A 20,956-nucleotide genomic window follows, 5' to 3' on the forward strand; every position below is an offset into this window, starting at 1 on the left:
TTATTAAGAGTTTAGCAGTTAGCACTAAAGTATGCCAGATATTTTGATGCTTAAGAGCGACCCCGATGATGGTTATTAATAGATTGCTGTTAGATAGTCTTGTAAATTTACCATCCGAAGGAACAAAAGTCCTTCACGTCTATTTCCCACTTAGGCACTTAGGGCCTGACTTAAACTCCCGGGACGGGTCTCTCCGTCACAACGGTGACGAATATCCTGTCTCTTGAAATATAACTCCATGGGATTTATTGTTCAGCAGGCGGGATATCCATCACGGTTGTGACTGAGTAACCCATCTGCGAGTTCTAAATCAGGCCCTTAGTGTTCATAATCTGTATAATGGTTAAATCTGATTTTTGAGAACTAGAGTAGAAAAGTAACTTTATAAAAATGTACTACAGAACAGTGCTGCCACCCATCACAACCTCCAGAACTGGAATACACATCCTTGGCTAGGAAAGTTAATGCCTTGGCTCAGACGTCTGTGGCCTGCCGGTGAGCTGTGGAAGAGCTGGATGATTTTAATTGCTGAGCATTTATCAGGAATTTGCTATCTGGGAGTGACATGGAACTGTTGGCAGTGCAAAGGACAGCCTAGCACACACTCGTTTATCTTCGAGATGCTCAGGAGGGCTTTTCCAATTCATTACCAGGTCCCTCTAGACATCCACATTAAGAGCTTAAAGCAGGTGTGCCTGGTGGCAAATGTGTTAAGCCATCTTGAAAATGGGGCTCCTGGATAATTTTACTGAAAGGCAAATAAGTGCTGCAAAAGGATGTGAAGTGACTGCGAGAAAATAGTTTGGACTGGGAGGCAGAATTTCTCCAATCACTAGTCTTTTAGGTAGATATATTAGGCTCTTAAACCACCCCTCCTCAAAATATTACTGGATCTGGGAAGGCTGAAGAAGAACAAGTCTTTCTTGAAGGAAGAGGGCTTCTAGAAGAAGAGTACTCAGACTTCTGCTGACATCTGATGACTGGAAATGCTTTCTGAAGGTCGACACAGAGGATCTCCTGTTTGCTTCCTTTAGGAACACAAAAAGCAGAATGACTCCAGACTCCAAGTGGGCTTGCATGACCACAGAGGACTGGTTGGATCCTGCTCGAGATGTATCTAAAGAGTGGCCTAGTGGCTAGAATCCTGCCCTGAGGTGCTCAGGACTGAAAGACTAACAAGATTATACTTTCTCAGCAGTTGGAGAAACATGGGACTTAGTAGGTTGTATTTTTAAAACCTCCGGAGGACTGCAACCACGTTCTGAGGCTTTCTCAGGAAGGTTGTACACAAGGTGGGAATGAAAACTTAGCTTGTCTTGATGGAGCTTTGTGGTGTACTGAAAACAGGTTCATAGGCACCTTGTAGTAAAGTTACCTGGCCTTGTGACGCCCTGCCTTCTTGCAGCTTCTAGCCTTGCCATGTTGGAGCTTTTTGAGAAGCAAAGAAAAACAGTGAGTCAGAAACGTGATGTTGGCATTTACAAAATCCAGCCTTGTCCCACTCTGGATTTTTGGCACCTATACTAACCGCTTCAAAGTAAGCTTGACAATGACTTGTCCGAGTTCGAGAGACGCTTGTGGGCCTCAGTCACGATCGACCACTGAGCAACCCAACAATGTTGTGTGAAGGGTGGTTATGAATGGTGGTAGGGAAACAGAGCTCTGTTAGTCTTTGACGTTTCAAGCAGGCCATTTTAGGGCATTCTTTGTGTAGTCCCATCTCAGATGGAATGTATGTAGTAGTCCTGCTGATAAGTCCAGAAGCAATTGGGCAGTTCTCTTTTTGTCCACCCTGATGTTTTGGTCATACTGTATGGTGCGAAGTACGGACTCTCTGCCTCCGTCTGGCTTTAATCGAAATTGTTGATTGAACATCGGATTATTTCCCTCCACTAAATGGGAGGGTTGAATTAAAAGTGCTCATTCAAACAGGTCTTTAAAGATTGGCATATAGTTTGCTGGATTTGATAGGTCGGGATTCTTCTTGAGGACTGTAAGGTGTTTACTCAGGTGAAAATGATTCTAGTTCCATGGACTTCTTTTGGAAGCTTCCAGCTAGCATGCACAGTTTGTGTAAATTACAGTTTTGAAGATTTGCGTAGAGGTGGGTCTGAAGGTGGCCCTAATGGCCTGCTTCTAAGTGGTGAGAAATGGGAGACTGGTGATGATCATAACTGCTGTGATGCTAATCTGCATAAGGGGAGTATTAGCTGTTTTATACCTATAGTAGGTTTCTGTCTTTTTAGGTCTCGCCCTGGAACAGGGACGGAGACTTATAGGCGGCTGATGCCGGGGAATGAGGGACACAAAACTGGCACGATTTTCAGCATTCGGATTTGGCTGCGCGAACGCGCACGTTCCGTCCTGCGCCGCCCTCCCAGCCTACTGCGCATGCGCCGCCCTCCCAGCCTACCGCGCATGCATGCATGCACACAGACACAGACACACACACACACGTCGCAGACAGACACTCGCTCACACACACACCCCCTCCCCCACAGTCACACACACGCACTCCAAGACACATACACACACGCACGCACACACATACACACACATACACAGGCCGCCCCCCCCGCGCCTACATGCTCCTCTCCCTCCGCCCGCCCGCCGCTCAGCAACGCACTCACCGGCTTCCTCTCCTCAGCTGCAAGGCCCGGCAGCAGGACTCTTCTTCCCTCCTTCGGCACCGGGGCGCAGGGTAGGCTCCTGCCTGCTCCGGTGCTCCCTGCTCCCAACACGGCTCCAATCGCGGCTCTTCCGTGGGAGGCGGGGTAGGCTCCCGCCCTCCTACTTCCTGTTTCCGGGTGTCGCGCCGGCCTGCCTGACTTCCTGGTCGCAGGCCGGCAGAGTAACGAGGATGTTTTGCGGTATGTATTTATTTATTTAATTATGCATTTTTATATAGCGCAGACTTTACCCGAAGGCGGTATTTATTTTTTAATGTATTTATGCATTTTTATACAGCGCGGACTTTACCCGAAGGCGGTATTTCTTTATTCATGTATTTATGCATTTTTATATAGCGCGGACTTTACCCGAAGGCGGTAATGCTTGCCTTTAAATACTGCATAAATAATTTTAACAACAAATACTTTATATGTAGCTTTTTATGTACATAAGAAAACTATAGCATAAAGCAAAAAACATTGCCATTTACAATAATAATAGCTCAAACTTAAATAATGCGAGACCTATTGCATTGCAAATGCTTGTTAGTGTTTGAGATCAGTTCTATGGAGATTTTGTCGCAGAGGGTTTACGATTGAGGGGTCTCTGTGTTTTGGCTGTCTTAATTATGGAATTCTGCTATACTCTTTTGGACTTAATTAGATGGGTAGCCTGCTTCATTTAGGCATATAGAGTTTTTTGTGGTTCTGTTGGCTCTATTACAGAGAATAAGTAGGAGTTTGTCATTTTCATCACTTGTCCTCCTCGATTTGTGTTGTAGGATGCTGATTTGTGTGGAGTTGTAGAGATACACCTCGGAGGGCCGTGAGTCGGAAGCTCAAACTATCTTTATTGTCAACACCCCAGCCGGCCCCCTTGACGGCTTAGCAGTCTCTCTCTAACATACCCCAAATCGCTCCTCATACATTCTACGACGTTATGAGCTCATATAACCATGAGCACATCCTAACACCACAAACACAGCAATGATTAAATGCTCTATGAAAAGACACCACACTTCCCCCTCTGTACAACTGGAAGCGTCATAAAAACAAAAATATGAAGATCATTAAACATTGTATGGTAACATTGACCTTATTAAAAATGTTATTTTAATATTTCTATAACTTTTTGCAAGAAAAATTGGCAACTAGTTGCGTAGATTGAGTTTGAGATCCTCAAAAAGGATAACATATGGAATCAGCACAAATAGTTAATTACTGACAAAATTATCAAGCTATCTAGGCCATCTTTGTACCCTGCGACTTCTACGTTGGCAGACATTGTCTACAACATCTGGAATAGAAACAGCACCATAGCCATGTTTGTCACTGTCCAAATCAGTTGGAGATCTCTTTGCTTTTACGACTACAACACAATTAAAATTCCACTCTCTTCCATTATCTGATTTTACAAGGTTCTTGAATGTCTTTATCACTTCATGAACTTAGGTGAATCTGTAGCATACAGGAAAAGTCACAGTTAAGATTTTGACGATATCACTAATCTGTATACAAATGTTACACACATTTTTCCTTTTATCATAATAATTCTTTTGTTTTTTTGAAGATCAATTTATTTTCCCTTCCATCTGCTGAGACCAGCTTTCCCAAAGCAGTAGCTCTTGAGCTACTTCTAGATCTCTATCTACTTATAAATAGCTATCCTCTGTGCAGCATCCGAGCCTACTAAATTTGAAGCTTTTGCTTGGCTGAATTAATATAAGCATATCAAAATTGAAACGAGTGCAAGCAAGAGTAAAATGTGTGTATTTTCAGAGTTTAAACTAATGTTTAGAGAAAATTGGTTGAATTTCCAAAATACATTAATCATATGGCCCAGGGGATACTTATTGCTGGTATTATTACTTTTGTGCCATGGAAATTGCAACTATAGTTGTTACCCATGTAGCGGCATTCCACATTGACAAGTTTTTTTTCCTCCACATTACAACTGGCAACCCTGCGTGATGCACTATTGGTAATCTTGCATACGGTGGGCACTAATGTAATCTTGTCTGATGTGGTCACTATTCCACCATTACTCATATTCACAGAAAATGTTGTAGACCCCTGGCTTAGACCATTAAGTTTCATGCCGTTATCCCACATCATCCATTCAGGACAAAGTAATGAATTGAGAGCTTTTCCATTGAATAATTCAGGTTGGTTTTTCCATCTGAAGTGTAGGGAGTCATTCTAGGTGTTGTGGTCCTCACCTGTAACATTTTTCTCCAATTTAAGTTGTTAGCTGTAGCCAGTTGAATACTTTGCTTCAATGTTTTATTCAATCTTTCAATAGCTCCATTAGTTTCTGGATGGTAACTTGAGCTTTTCATGTGTATTATACCACACTCTCCCAAAAATTGTTCAAGTTCCCTTGAGCAAAATGGTGGTCCATTTTCAGGCAAATTGCAATTGGGGAAATTCTCGCTTAAAAACTTGTTTGAGAAATCTCACAATGTTAGTAGACGAAATATCACTTGGTTAGATAATTGTTTAGTTAATTAAGACCATAACAATTTTCGCATAAAGAAATACAATTGGAGTGTAAAACATGTCTTAGTTTAAGACAAAATTACATGTTTTGAACGGTGCACATGGGATCAGATGATCAGTGAGATACATATGCATCGAGTGTTCTCAATTTTACATCCGAGATTGTCTGACAAAAGTCAGGCAGACTACATTCCTGATATAGGCTAATTTAATAGGTTTAGCTAATGTTTGTTTTGATGATTTGAAGCGCTATTTTTGATCCAATGAGCTTCATGGCGACAGTTGATGGTGGTTACAATATGTGCATCATGGCCCCGGACCGTGGCTAGGGTTTTAGAAAGCATGCTTCTCGCATTACTTCATGTAAGTGAGTTATTTGAGGAGCGTAGTGGATAAAGCTTCACCAACTTTACTTTTAACTTTTCTCTTCTTAAAATACGAAATATGACAACTAGTTAATTTGAAGATTGAGTACGTTGAATAATCCTTTGTTCCACTGGAAAAAGCGTGACTCCACTTACTACCATGATCAGTATTGTAGTTAATCACCATATAGAAAGATAGATGAATAAATACACCTATTGGGCTGCGGTTTTAAAACCTAGTAGCTAATTCTGAGAAATTTGATCAGCTTGCAGTTCATTTGGGGGTCTGACTGTTCTAGCCCTTTCGTAATAGCAGCTCTACATGTCCTTATTTCTCTGCTGATGAGGGCTTTTCTTAATAAAGTGACTTGTGCTGTACGTAGTGTCAGGCATATACAAATTAGATGAATTAGATCTTTTTTACTACCACAAAGTCGGCATACTATAGCCACTTTATATTTCTAGCTTGGGTAGTCCGCTACTGACGGTAGTTTTCCAAAGCAGAGAATCGGTAGTTTTTTTTTTTTTTTTAGATGTACTGTAAATGTGAGATTTAGGTGATCAACTGGTTTTAGGGCTTTGTTATTGTTGCTCAACATCCAGGCGTGAGATATATGACTAAAGATATTTTTGTCAAGTAGCAAGGAATGAAGTTTAGTGACTTTGTTTATGGCTTGTTTAAATGTTGTAAAGGGCAGATTTTTTTTCACAGATCCTCAGTGCATGTTGTTGTTAGCGCTTTATAGAGGTACTGGTTGTAGAGTGATTTATTTATGTTTTTCATTCTCAAGTTCTATCCGTAATGCTGTAAGTGCAGAGCAATACAAAAGGGGATGATGGACGGAGCGTTTGAGCAAATCAAACACTCACCCCCAGTCAACTGATCTGGGTTTAATCCATCACCATTCTTTAGCTCACTCTGCCACCCCAGTTCAGACATGGCCATATGCAAATCAGTCTGACCCTGTGCCTCATGGGAACAGTCCAGCCCGAACTGCCAAGCCATGTCTTCCCTTGACCGGAAACAAGCATCCTGGAACCGGTTTCGGATTCATAATCCTCATCAGCCAGGCTATCTTGAATCCAGTGGTCCAGGGAAGACATGGCTTGGCAGTTCGGGCTGGACTGTTCCCATGAGGCACAGGGTCAGACTGATTTGCATATGGCCATGTCTGAACTGGGGTGGCTGAGTGAGCTAAAGAATGGTGATGGATTAAACCCAGATCAGTTGACTGGGGGTGAGTGTTTGATTTGCTCAAACGCTCCGTCCATCATCCCCTTTTGTATCGCTAAGTGCAGAGCAAGCGGAACTTTGCTTCAGTCGGTACCTATACCTTTATTCTGGAGTACATTCCCATTATTGTTTCATTCATGAACCCAAATTCAAGTCAAACCTGCGCCGGTGATGCGGTCTGTGGCAGTTGGAAAAACCTTTTTATCGATTTTTCTGCTATTAGGGAAAGAGATAAAATATTGGTTATTGTTCCGATCCCCTTTCTGAAGCCCATCTGATTTATTGGGATCAAATTCAGTTTATCCGACCAGCAGATCAGGTCTGCCAGATCAAAGAGGCGTGGTAGTTTAATTCTACATCTTTTAGCGCAATAAGCCTGTCATTTTTCAGGTTAGATCTGTCTCCCACTTTATATATTGGTGTAATAATTGAGCCTTGCCAGCTGGGTGGTATTCTGTTTAGTAGCTCTACTTCCTTGAAAAGTGTGGCCAGTTGGTTGCTTCAGAAAGCGGGGCTCTTTTTTAAAGATGGCTGTGAGATGCCATTTGGCCCTGGTGCTCCAGCACCTCAGCATTTACTTATTATGTTAGTTATTTTCTCACCTGAGTAAATTGACAGTTCTGTTTTATTTTCCTGTAGAGTAAAGGTTCCTTCATTTCCGCAGTATGGCAGTGCGGCGATTTTAATATTTGAGTCGTCTCTGTTATTAAATCAGCACATTCTTGTTCTTGTACCTTTGAGGTTATGATGTTCACTGGCCTATTCAAGTTGTTTATCATTTCCCAAAAGGTGCTCGAGTTGGATTGCCTATCACTGAATAGTAGTTTAGACCGAAATCTCTCCTTACTATTTCAATCTTCCAATAGTTTTCGTTAGCATTCTTTCCTCAATTGCCGAACTGCCTCCCATGCCGTTTGGTCCCGGTCCATTGATCGCTATCTTTAATTTGTGTTTCAGGATTTGAACTTTGCTTGTTATTGCTTTGCGATTATTGTTTTTTGGAGCCTGGTTTCGTGTTCTTGTCAATAGTAATGTTGGATATAATACAAAGTTAGTCCAGACTTGTATCATATTGAGACTCTCTTTTCCAGTGGCTTCAGTAGTTCTTTAATTGTATTTTGCATATCCTGAATGGTTTCATTTGTCCATTTGAGGCATTTCATTGCTGTAGTAGATTGGTGCTTGGACAGATTGAGGCTAAAGTAAATGTTGGTACGAGCAGTCACTCAAGGTGGTATATTAAATGGAAAATAGTGAAAAAAATGACACTTAAGGTAAAGAAACTGCAGTGCAGTCAAGTATGGCTCGCACCTCCACTCCACTCACTCGCAGTCCCATATAGTCCAATGCCTTTACTAGCGTTGGCCTGTGTAATCTGGACAAGTTGCTTTAAGTTGATATTCGGGTTTAACGTTACAGGAAAAGTCGTCAGCGGCAAGTATTTAGTCTTCATCTGGAGTGTAAATTCGATTGGAATTAAAGTCTCCTGTCAACATTATGTCCCAAGAAGGATGGGAGCATTGTGGGTCTGCAATTGTTGTGATTAATAGTGCGTTATGAGCTTTTTTTTCTTCTATCCTTTGAGTGAGCATACGTATTGATCAGTAAGACTGTTCTCAGTTTATCTGTGAACCAATGAGTACATGTAATTAGTTGGATGCTAGGATCCGGAGAGACTAGCTGTTCTGTTTTGATATTTAATGCAACAGATACGTAAACTGCCAGTCCTCCTTTAGAGCGGCCGGATTGCTAAGATTTTTCTGCAGCTACAGTATAGTGAGTGAAGCCCGCTAGGGGAAAATTCTCTAGTGCCCATGTCTCTTGAAGGGATATTATATCACATGTAACCCAATCGTGAAGGGGGGGCATCTTCTAGCAGTTTGTTTTTTGCCCCTGCTGTGTTCCATGAGAGCATATGAATGTTGCCCTTCTTGGGTTGGCAGGTTTGTTTTTCCATGGGTCAGTCCCACTTCTTTGCATTTAGGGTGCCTGGGAGCCAAATCTATTGACTTTGATCTGCTCCTATATTTGCATTCAGGGCTATATCGCACCTTGTTGATGTAGTTTGACTTCTTCCTTTTGCTTTCTGTAAAACTGAGTACACCTGTGGCGTCTCTTGGGTTCGTGTAGGCCCATGGTTGGATTTATGTAGTCGGTATTCACTTCTGGGCCGGAATAGCGAGGTTGGTATGGATAATTTTATACCTCAAGCTTCAAATTGTGTGCAATTCAAAATGAGACTAACTACTTCTTCTGTCCGCCATGTAGTTAGTGTTTGTTTGTTACTTGTTTGTTTTCCTGCTGGAAGAAATTGTACAGCCAGGTTCAAGGATTGTATATGTTTTAGCACTGGGATTTCTCCCATCAGTTTTAAAATGTTGCCCCTATTTAGGATGTCCTGCCGTCATTGTGATTCATTTTCTGGCTTTAATAGCATTTCCTATGTTAGTGGTTCATGCTCTCGGGTTTTATTCCGTGGTGTATAAGAGTGTTTGCTTTCCACAGGAGTCAACTTATTGAGGTTTTGGATATGAAATCTGAGGTTTCCTTGTATGGGCAGGCTGCCAGTTCTTGCATTTGGTGGCAGGGTGAGACTATTCAGCCTGTTGGAACCCTTTCTGCTCGTGTGTTTCGTTCCAATCAGGTATTTTCTCCTGTGCAACCTTTGTTTGTTTTATGCTGTACTTTCTTGCTGGTGTCCCCAATCTGTGCGGCTTGAGGTTCTGTGGAATTTAAGACTTGGAACTTCGATGCCTCGATTTCTGTAGCATCTTTTACTTTCAAGTGTGGGTCATGGGGAGTGTAAGTTATGGGGATCAATATTAATGACTGCAACATCTGTCAGCCTGGTGCCTGGGTTTGTTGGTATTGTCACCTTATCTTTGCTGATTTCTGCCCCCTGCATTATTATCCTTCATTCTTTTATGGTTTTACTCCCTGGTCCTGCCAACGTGTGTGTGATGGTTTTCATCTGGAGGTCCATATCATTAAACGTTGGTAGCTCAGTATTCCTTAGCTTGCATTGGGTTGACTCATCTAGGCTGTTGCTCTCCAGTACCTAGTCCTTCAGGCTTCTATTTGAGACATTGTCAGCGCTTATTAGAGGCTTGATTGGGCCATCCTTAGCTTTACCCTCCATAGTTGAGTTTTGCCAGTTGCACAGTTCTGTTTCTTGCTTTCCTTTCTCGCTTCTTTTGTCTTCTCGATTTGGTTGGAGGATTTAAGGTTTTCGGTTATAACCTTGGCGGTTTAGGTTTGCTTAACCTCTGGCGTTCCTGCCCTTGTTTCCAGCTGTCTTTGTGAGTCACTTGTTATTCCCAGTGTCTGGTCTGCCTCTAGGGGTGGGCCTTGTTGCGTTGTAGTTGATCTGAATTGTTCTTCTTGCTTGCTGTCTGTAGACACACCAGTCGCAATATAAAGTTATTTGATATTAGGAATCTGTTCCAGTACTGCTGGAATGATCCTCAATGTGACGATTATAGAGCCACAAGTGCAGGGATCATCTAGAGATGAGTAGATGGGTTGAACTCTAGTTATTGGAGTAGTGTGGCTCACTGGTTAGAGGCAGCAGGCCTGAGAGCAGAAGTCAGCCCGGGACCAGGGTTCAATTCCCGACGCGGCAGGGTCGTGGACCTTGGTCAGCGGACTTGATAATTCTCGCTTCGGTGCTTACTCTAATCAGGGGTTCCACTCGGCAACTCTGGGCATTAGCTTGCCTAATCTCCACAACGGCCCCACCAATTCCGGGGATGCCTGGCTCCACCTTGGGGACTCCCAGCAAGGGACCATCCCACAGGGAAAGCCAGGACGGGTTCCCCAGAGTTATACAGCGCCGGGACGCCCCGTTGCTGGGGCAGCTGTGCGCTTTACAAGTATACTACTACTACTACAAATTGGATATTTTGTCCAATTTGGAGTTTGTCCCTACAATGTGAGACGCTATGATGTTCATTAGGTCTATTTGTATATCCAGGTTGCCGACTGCATTGTGAGAGCTTCTGTGGATGCTTCTAGAGTGTGTAGTAATGTGTTAAAGCGTTCCAACTGGCTATTCGGGTTACTAAGCAAGTCTGTTTGTAGAATTTTTGGGTCAGGACTCCCGTTTTGATATAGTTTTGCTGTGAGTTTTGTTTCTGAGTTATTAACAATTTGGGTGGTGTCCTGTTGTTGTCCAGTTAAGCTATCCGTATTTTTAACGATGCCTGTCATTCATTCCCTTAATATTTTGAATTGATATATTGTGGCAGTCTACACTCTCTTGTACACCAGCTCTAACCTCTTCGGTCGTTTTGGGCTCCATGACTTGCCAAGCTTCCTCGTTCTTTGTCAGAATAATGGATTTCATCCATGAAGTTCGAGTCATCCTGCTCCACCTGATGAACCTGTGCAACTGTTATTTAACCTTGTGTTGTTTCCTGGGGTAAAATGCCTCTGGGGGTGGAGTGAATCGGTTTCTGTTGCACTGTATGTGTTCTCTCTGTTATATGTTTCCCATTATTTTCTACAGGCCCATTTTTCAGACTGGTGAATGCTTTGAAGTTTCTTTCTGATTTATTGTTGGTTTTGTCTCTTGGATCAGTCGCAGTTCCTAATGTGTGAACATGTTCTTTTACAGTTAAAGTTTCTTGCTTTAAGTCCCCATTAGTGTTTTTGCCGGTTTCTTCCATTAACATTCAGTGATTCGAGCTTAGATGTTGATAATACGTTTGTGGTTGATCATTTGAGTCTAGATTGTAGGGAGGATCCGGTTCACTTGTAAGATTGTGCTATAACTGATCCTCTGGGGTACAAGAGGCGCTTAGAGACCAGAAATCTCCCCAGGCATTACGATTATGGCACCAGGATCTTTAAGGAAATAGAATCTTGTGCTTCTATTCTTTTTTACAGTTCTGTCTGTTGTGCCAAACATTGATAGCATTGGTGATATTAGTGGGCTCCTTGACGAGGGCAAGGTTTTTTTATATTGACTGATTTTTCTATCTTTAGTGTTTTTTGACACCTGCTTCAGGTTATTGGCTTTCTGCCCTTGTGTCTGCCTGATTCTGCCGGATCGCATCTTTCTCTCCTGGTTTCTTTTTTTTGTTCTTCCCAGGTGCTTGCTTCAGTTTCCGTGCAATCCCTCGGACGCCATAGGTCTATCAGTATGGGGACATTGGCCGGGTGAAGGGGCCTGATAAAAAGATTGTAGGCCGAGCTGCTCGCTCTGATCCCACCTCGGGCTGCAGCTTTGTCTGGAAATGGCTTGGCTGGCCCCTGTTGTAACTAAATGGCTTTGTAATGGCTTTTGTTAAGGCTGGTTATTCCTAACCATGCAACTCCCCAGAGTTCCTTCCGTTAATCCGGCACCTTTCACCAGAAATCCGGTCCTACACCCCTGCAAATGTGAGTGCCTCTACGTAGAGGCCAAATGCTCATTAGTCAATGCCCAGCTGATGCCAAGCTCATGGAACGGAGAGAAAAGAAAAAGTAGAGGTAGAGCAGGTGGGGCAAATAAGCAGCAGTGCAGTCTTTGGCGGTGTGGCAGTATTATGTCTGTTGGTCAGCACATTAGACCTTAAGCCTGACCACCTGATTACCGCCTGTTTACCACTAACTCTCCTCCATGGCGGAGTGAAGACCGATCAGGGGGGTCTGGCAGGAGTGCAGAGGCAAGCGTGAAGGAGAGTCAGCAGATTTAACAGTGGGGATGGTAGCCGCAGTAGGTGGATGGTGATAGCAGGAGCGGAGTACCGAGTGGGAGCCGCCAGGCGACCCACAAGCCCCACCCAGACCTGGCTGGGCTGCATCCGTGAGGGGCGGGCTCTCACTCTGCGAGGGCTCGCTATGCCACTCGGGCTCAGTCTCACCGTGGATCACCTTTCTTTTACCCGCTGCCTCTTCTTTGCTGAGGGTTTTCCTGATCTTGACGGATCGTTGATACCGTAGGTCACCTCCTCAGCCCCGCTCCACTGTCTGCCTCGCTACCTGCGGCACGATCTGCTGGCAGTGCTCCGGAAGCCAAAAGACGAAGTGTCACTTACACTTGTCAGCTCACCCTAACTGGAGGAAAGATCTAACAAAACAATGTGAAAAGGGTGTGAGGTTCACTTCACAAAGCCCCAACAATATACATGGCAACCACATCCCATGGATGACTCAGAATATTTTTAGACACGATTGGCCTCGATTTCATTACTAAGGTTTTGTCACTGTTGTTTCAATCTATACAATCTCGAACAGCATGCTCAATCTCAATATCTATTACAGGCCACAAAAAATGTAATCTAATCCTCTCCTTTGTGTTTACAATGCTCGTGTGACCTTCATGAGCCAATGAAATTAATTTACATCTGAGTGACTTGGGTGGAATGAGTCTAGCGCTCCTCAACAACATACCATTGTCACCTGCAAACTCATCTTTTATCATTGACCATGTTTTATCAAGAGAGTATGTGTTCCCTGTGCTAACCACTTCAAAAACGTTCCTCAACAAGTTGTCCTTAAACATTTCTGCTTTCCATTCCTCTTCTGTTACTACTCCACTAGTTACTTCATATACACTTATTTCCTCTTCCACCACATCATCTTGTTCACCATCAGGCTCAATTCTACTAAGTGGGACAAACAGTCAGCTGGCTGATTCTTAATCCCTGTTAAATATTCCACATGAAAATTGAACTTTTGTAAGGAGATGATCCACCTCTTAATCCTTGAATATTGTTAACACTTTCCTCATGAAACCTCTCTCAATGGTTTATGATCAGTACACACTTTAAAAGACGTACCTGAAACTAAGTTCTGAATGTTTAATTCCCATACAATTGCTAATGACTTCCTCTCTATTACAGAATAATTTACTTCTGCACCTTTTAGACAGCAGTAAGCATAGGCATCCAGCTTTTCTAGGCCTCTCCTCTTTTGCAAAAGCAATGCACCCGACCTTTTAAAATGGCATCAATGACAATTTATAGTTTCATTTCCAGATATGAAAGCTTGATGATCTGAAGATCATCTTCACTGCAACAGACTCTTTCTTGCACTTTGTTCCACTGAAATTCCAGTTTTATTTTTAACAACCCCCCCCCCCCCCCCCCCCCCCAAACAAACATATTTTTTTCCCTGCATAGTTCTTCATGGATTGGTTGTAATATTCAACCATTTCTAAAAAAAGAAACCAGTTAAACCTTACTGTAGGGTTACTTCATATTAATAATGGTGTCTACTGGATATTTATATGGTGAAACTCCTGAACCTGTAATGTGATGTCCAAGATAATTAACCTAGGAAACACCAAACTTACATTTGTTGTTTTTCGCAGCAAGTCCTCATCTATCAACGTCCTTAATACAGAACATGCACTAAGATAGTTTTCTTACTTAGACTCACCAAAGTTGAGCAGATCATCATAGTAGCACCGAATTCCCTGCAAACCCGGTAACATTTTCGTCATCCATCTCTGAAAAACTGAAGCAGCAGATAGTAATCCAAAAGTCAGTCTTTTGAATTTAAATGCACCCATGGGTGTAATTAAAGTATTACATTTCTGTGGCACATCATCTAGCTCTATTTGGTGTTCGCCAAAGGCTAGATCTAGAGTTGTGAAATATGTGTCAACCCTGAGTGTCTTAACCATGTTATCAGTAGTAGGCAGAGGAAATCTATCTATAACAACCACATGATTCTAAAGGTCTTAAATCAATACATAAACATCTGTCTTCATTCTAGTTCTAAACAACTACTTTCAGAGTTAACCACTTAGTTGCCTCAACAGCTTCAATAACTCCTATATCAATATTTTGTTAACTTTTTCGACATTTCCTTGCATACATAAAGGAATATATCTCACTTTAGGCACAACTGGGATGTTTTGTAGCCTGATGTAATTTTGATGTCCTTTAATACAACCCAGCAGGGTGTCAAACCATTTTTTTACAAACATGCTTATATTCAGATTCTTGGTGTGCAATTTCCTGAATTTGTACAGGTGGATTGGCATTGGGATAAAGTTTTACACCAATAACTTTTGATGACTACACCCAATGAGATTATCGCCCTTGAGTGAGACACATTTTCCTGTGGGTGCTGCAACTTCCCCAATTCAAGTATGCAAACAAAATGACCCAACATATCAATTGGGAAACCACCAGGATGTATATCCAACTCACATAATGACACATTTCCTTAAAAATTCTATTCAAAAGTTGCCTTAGAAATAATTGTCAACTGAAAGTGCAAGTCAAATCTCATTAACTCTTTAGATTGATTTTTTTTCTTTTAAACCACCCCACTTGGGTGATTATTTTATCAATCTCATCAGTTTGGTAAATAATTTTTTGACTCTCTGAACCTCTTTGGGTATAGCTTTCTTATTATGATTTTTGCAACATTTAGCAAAATTCCTCTTCTCTCCAGACAAATTACAATTGGAGTACAAATCAGGACACACATTATCAGCTCCATGGCCAGTCTGCTTTATCCGAAGCTCTCCCCCAAAACTCTGCCCCCCCATCACCCTCCCCCCTTCGATAACTTTCTCATTTTTCTCTCAACCCTTAAACAGCTTCCTGGATTTTCTCTTCTGTAGTTACCATCTTATTGACAGTTATTTTGTATGTTTGTAGCTACCCCCATATATACAAATGTAAGCATCTTTTCTTAAACTAGCATTATAATCTTAAACTGTTACTCCCGACCCTTGATCCAAAATGATCTCGCTCCATTATTTTGGTAGAGGATGTAGGTAAAATTTTACGATGCAAATCTCTTATTCATCCAAGTTCGTTTAATCTTCAGGTCTAGGTTCAGGTAATGTCTCAAGTACTTCCTATCCCTCTCCTCCCTAGCAGTGTAAGAGAAGTGAGTTCTTTCTTTCTGCACTAAGATTGGTCCCACTAACTCTTGCGTAGTTAGCAAACAAGCACTGCTTTTCTCCCCCCCTCAGTGCAAGAACTCTCAATAGGTACTTTCTTCTTTCCGCTGAGATGTTAAATGATTAGCCTTTAAACTCGTCGACATTGTGGCATGGTAAAGACACAATTTGGAGGCTGTGAGAAGGAAGCTCAAAATATATTTATTCACACCCCTGCTAGCTCCCTTGATGGCTCAACATTCTCTCAAATATCCTCAGAACCCCTACTCATACATTCTAGAACAACACAAACTCATATTACCACGACCACAGCCTAACACCACAAACACAGCAATGCTTAAATACTCTGTAAAGTGAGATACCGCAATGTGCTTTTTTCTGATCTTGTCATTAAGTCATTTTCTCGAGATTAGTATTTTCTGTTTGTCCAGTACTGTAGAGATTCAGTTGTAGAAGGTAGATACATCCAGAAGTCGCACACTGATTGTGTTCTTTCAAGGTGAGAGTTAAGTGTTGAGAGGTTCATTTTTTTCAATGCTCTGCATGTGGCTGCATGTTTGTGTGTTGGAGTATTTGAGGTAATATAGGTATGTATGTTGATCCTGAAAGCAATGTCATGTTGTTTTGCTAGAGATGACTGATTTGTTGTCAATTACTGAGACATGGCTAAGGGGCCAATATGTTGTTGATTTTGTCACTGGCCTTGTTATGATCTGTTGGAGTTTGAAGGTCTGAAGATTAGACATGAAGGCTGCAGTGATTGTTCAATTATTCTTGTCAAACCAACTGTTGAAGTCTCCTAGAATGTTCAGGTTGTGATGGTTTAGTAGAGCCATGCTCACTTTGTTTAGTAAGGTGTCCTTAAACTTTCTGTTGTTGGGTGTTGATTGCTGGATCAATAGAAAGGAGCAAGCAAAGGTTGGAGTGGGGTGACTACTTACCAGCAATGATTCACAGTCGCTTGTGGTGAAGCGTTCAATGCATGATATTTGTAAAGATTTCTTGAGGATGACTACTAAGCTACCTCTAATCACATCAACAAAATTTAGTTAAGGCTGTGTTAATGCTGTATTCCAGTGGACTTGCTTCATGGCAGAGCCATGTGTGTGCGATGAAAGTGAGATTTGGTGCAGTTTCTTATAGTAATTTACATGTTTTAAGATTTGAGGCTGTTCTTGTTAATGGATCTCGCATTGAAGAGCTGGCTGTTTAGTTGATGGCTCTTAGTTCTCTTGTTGTGATGATGCTTCGAGGGTATGGGACCTTGTGTAGGAGGAGGTTAATGGATTTGTGTCAGTAGGGATGGTCAGTAGGGATGGGCTGGTGCTCAGGCTGTGCCTCATTTACGATTTTGGAACAGACTTGTGGGATAGGGCACCCATCTATATTAGGAAGAGGGATTGCATGAGAGTTGTGAGTAGGGGTTTAGTTATGTGACTACTCTGACCTTAACATGAGGTAAAATTGAAGAACAAGCTTTTCGTTCAGGGAACCTAGATTGTGTGTGTGTATGTATGTGTATATGTATACTCGGGGGGGGGGGGGGAGGTTGTTCTGGCTGTAGTGTGAAGTAGGTTTAAGGGCAGCTTTTGGAAAAGAGAACCTTGGCATGGGAGAGGTGGATATTGTTGTGGAGGCTTTTTGTGGAAAGTGGCTGAATTGCAGATCTTGTGATCATTTGCTTGTGCCTTGCCTTAATGTTTAACTTCCTCCTGGAAAGTGACATTATTTGTGTTTGCTGCTTTGGCTCAGCTCTTCTTGTTGGCGAGTTGTCCTTCGTTAAGTTCTTTCCCGGAGCCTTGTAACAGTTTCTTCACCCTGTGGTTTCTACATGTTTTTGAGGTTTACAAGCAGTAATTCTGGTCTCCAACAGCCAGTAAGCACTGTCTTATGTCAGTTCTCTGTCAGTCTGTCGGATGTCAGTTCTTTTCTTTCCGCACTAGTTAAGCACCGATACAGGAAGAGCTACCCTTCTTTCGCATTTTTGACAGGTTTTTTTCTAGACTTTTTGTCGAATTCAGAATTTTCTCCACCTTCTTGTGCGAGGATTTCTTCAAGGAAGACCGGGTTGAAGCCATGCGGTGCCTGTCACCACATGTCTGTTACCGACCCCCACTTCATCTGCCTCTGGTGTCTCTAGCGCGACCATGATTCGAAGTCATGCTCGGACTGTCGGGCTATGGCTCCGAAGGCCTTGGTGGAGTAGGCTATGAAGCTCCGAAGGCCATGCAGTTGACGCTGTCAAGCGAGACTCCGCGGAGGTCCCGATCGCAGAAGAGGAGGTTGCAGGACCCTCCCGGAGCCCTAAGATATTTGTCCCACTCAAGGTTTTCGGGACACTGGGGGGGAAGAGGCACAAGAAGTTGTCCAAGCAGAATTCATCTTCACCTTGGCTGTCATCCTACACTATAGGCACGGTTCTGCAGAGCTGGAGCCGGGGTGACTTCGTTTCTCCCTCCCTTTCTATGAGTCGGCGTGACCCCCGATCAAATTAAAGATTTTTATGAGGCCATGCACCTAGTCTTTGAATGGGCTGACCCCTCTGGTGAGCCCTTGAGCCCCATGGAGTCGGAAGGGGCCCTATCTGGTTCGACTGCATCTGCTCCAACACACGGAGCCGGTTGGGCCTCAGGGATCCGATCTGGGTCCAATCCAGTCGTGCCATCGTGATCACGTCCAGCGTCGGTCTCTACATTGGTGGCTTTGGTGCCCACCAGCAGCACCAGCCAGTTCATTATCCCCGATGACAGAGTCGGAATGACGTCCCTTGATGACTATTCTGGCGCCGATTGAACCCATGGGTTCTACGTTGTCGCCTGAACACTTTGAGGATGTGTTAGGCTCGGGAGAGGAATCGGAGAGGTCTATGGACCCTTTGGAACACCAGGATGACTCTGCAGAGCAGTTGGACTGGTATGGGAAACTTGGGGAAGCCAGTGGACTGGACACTTCTCCGGATACTGGCATGCTCTCTCCGCCAACTGTGGCTATGGAGGAGGGGGCATCTTATGCATGGTGGTTAAGAGGGCAGCTGAGGGCTTCGGACTGGAGCTGCCCTCCGTGCAGGTCAGGACTAATCTCCTGACTGAAGTGCTTCAACCTGAAGCTTTCACCTCTGAACCCCTTTTGCCCTTTAACAAAGCATTAACTGATGTCCTTCTAGGCACGTGGTCCAAGCCCAGCACAAGGGCTCCTGTGAATAGGACAACTGCACACCGTCATCGCCCAGCGATGGGTGACGGAAAGTTAATCAGTCAAGACCCCACCCCTGAAAGTTTGGTGGTGCAGGCCTCTACATCCCAGAGTGCTTTCCCTTCTACCCTTCCAGATAGGGAATCCAAGAGGCTGGATTAAGTTGGGAAGATGTATTCTTACTCCCGCCTGGCATTGCGGTCAGTGAATACTGCATGCTTGTTGGGCTGTTTCTCCCACTCCCTTTGGGAGACGGTTGCGCAAGTGCTGCCACAAGTCCTGGAGAAGGTCCGGACTGTGCTCGCTCAAGCAGTTAAGGACGGTAGAAATGCCTCAAATTTCACCATAAGGTGTGGCCTTGATACTATGGATTCCTTGGGCAGATCGATTTCCACGACAGTGGCCTTGAGGTGCCACACCTGGCTTAGTGACAACTGGCTTCTCGGGTGATGTCCAGACTAATTTGTTGGACATGCCCTCTGATGGAACCAGTCTTTTCGGGGAAAAGGAAGATTTGGTCCTAGTGAGGTTCAAGGACTATCAAGGTATGGCCAGATCCTTGGGCCTTCCTTCTACTCCTCGTGGCCAGTCTACCGTTCGCCCTTTTCATGGCAACGGAAGGAGTTTCCAACCACGTTAGCCCTATCCCAGTCACCGTCCTGTGCAGGATTCCCAAGCCGTGCGGGGATGTGGACGTGGTTCATTCCGACCTAGGAATGGGAGCCAGAAGTAGTCAGCCACCCTGCCCTCAGCAGCCTCTGCCTCCAAGCACTCCTAGTCTGACATTGCAAGACCACACTACTCCAGTTGGCAGGAGAATCCATCATCATCGCCCCCACTGAAGCTCCATAACATCGGACAAGTGGGTCTTGCAGATCATTCAGGAAGGCTATTCTCTTCCTTTCCTTCTCCCATTCTGCCAAATCAGGAACGGCTGACGGAGTATCATCTGAAATTACTCAGGGTGGAAGTTACAGCTCTGTTGGCCAAGGGAGCTGTAGAAAGGGTTCCCGTTTCAGAAGTAGGCAGTGGCTGTTCTTCCCGCTACTTTCTGATTCTGAAGAATAACAAAGGGTTGGAGCCAATTTTAGATCTGTGGACCGTCAATCTCTTCCTCTGGAAGGAGAAGTTCAAGATGCTCACTCTAGCTCATGACCTGTCTTCCCTAGACGCACAAGTTACTTACCTTCGGTAACAATATATCTGGAAGAAACAGTAGTTAGTATTAGATTCCTTACCTTAGAATATCCCCAGCCTCAGACTGGATCCGGAAATTTTTGCGTAGGAGTACCCATGTGCATCGGTAGGCGTCGTCCGCGGCTCCGTGTCTGTCCTCGGCGTCGTAGGCGCCGTGATGACGTCGTTGGAGTACTTAGACGCCGCCCTCGCGCGCTGACGTCAGTTCTTATACATAGCTTTTCCGCGCCAGAAAACTCAGAGCCATGATAAAAACCAACACTGGTGCCATGAAACTAGGGCCCTGAAAGGGATGACCTTAACCCTAGATATTGGTTCGCAGAACGGGGAGGATGGGTGGGTCGGTAAGGAATCTAATACTAACTACTGTTTCTTCCAGATAGATCGTTACCGAAGGTAAGTAACTTGTGCATCTGAACGAAACAGGTTAGTATTAGATTCCTTACCTTAGAATAAATACCCAAGCAATACCAACCCGGAAGGTGGGTCTGCGAACCAATAATCACACCAGAAAGTCCAGGAGAACGGAACGGCCAAAGAAGCCATCTCTCCGGACTTGGCTGTCCAGGCATAGTGTCTTGCAAACGTGTGCAGCGAGGTCCACGTAGCTGCCTGACAAATGTCCTGCAAGGGGACTCCCCGGCCCAGGGCAGTAGTAGCCGCCGTGGCCCGAGTGGAATGGGCCCTCAGCCCAACAGGAGGCTCCTTTTTAGCCAAGGAGTAGCATGCCTTGATGCACAACACGACCCACCGAGAGATGGTCCGTTTGTGCACCGCCCGTCCCTTCTTCGTACCTACGTATCCAACGAAGAGTTGGTCATCCACCCGGAACTGGCGTGTGCGATCAAGGTAGAAGGAGAGCGCACGTTTTGGGTCCAGACGGTGGAGCCTCTCTTCCTCTTTCGAGGGATGTGGAGGCGGATAGAAGGTGGGCAAGGTGATGGACTGCCCG

General features: G+C 44.0%; 1 protein-coding gene across 1 annotated transcript in view; it reads left to right on the forward strand.

Moving 5' to 3' along the window:
• Positions 1-20,956, forward strand: part of USP4 (ubiquitin specific peptidase 4) — a 742,179-nt gene that overhangs the window by 397,940 nt on the left and 323,283 nt on the right. The window lies entirely within an intron of this gene.

The sequence above is a fragment of the Lissotriton helveticus genome, chromosome 9 (genome assembly GCF_964261635.1).
Source record: "Lissotriton helveticus chromosome 9, aLisHel1.1, whole genome shotgun sequence".
Taxonomy (NCBI): Eukaryota; Metazoa; Chordata; class Amphibia; order Caudata; family Salamandridae; genus Lissotriton; species Lissotriton helveticus.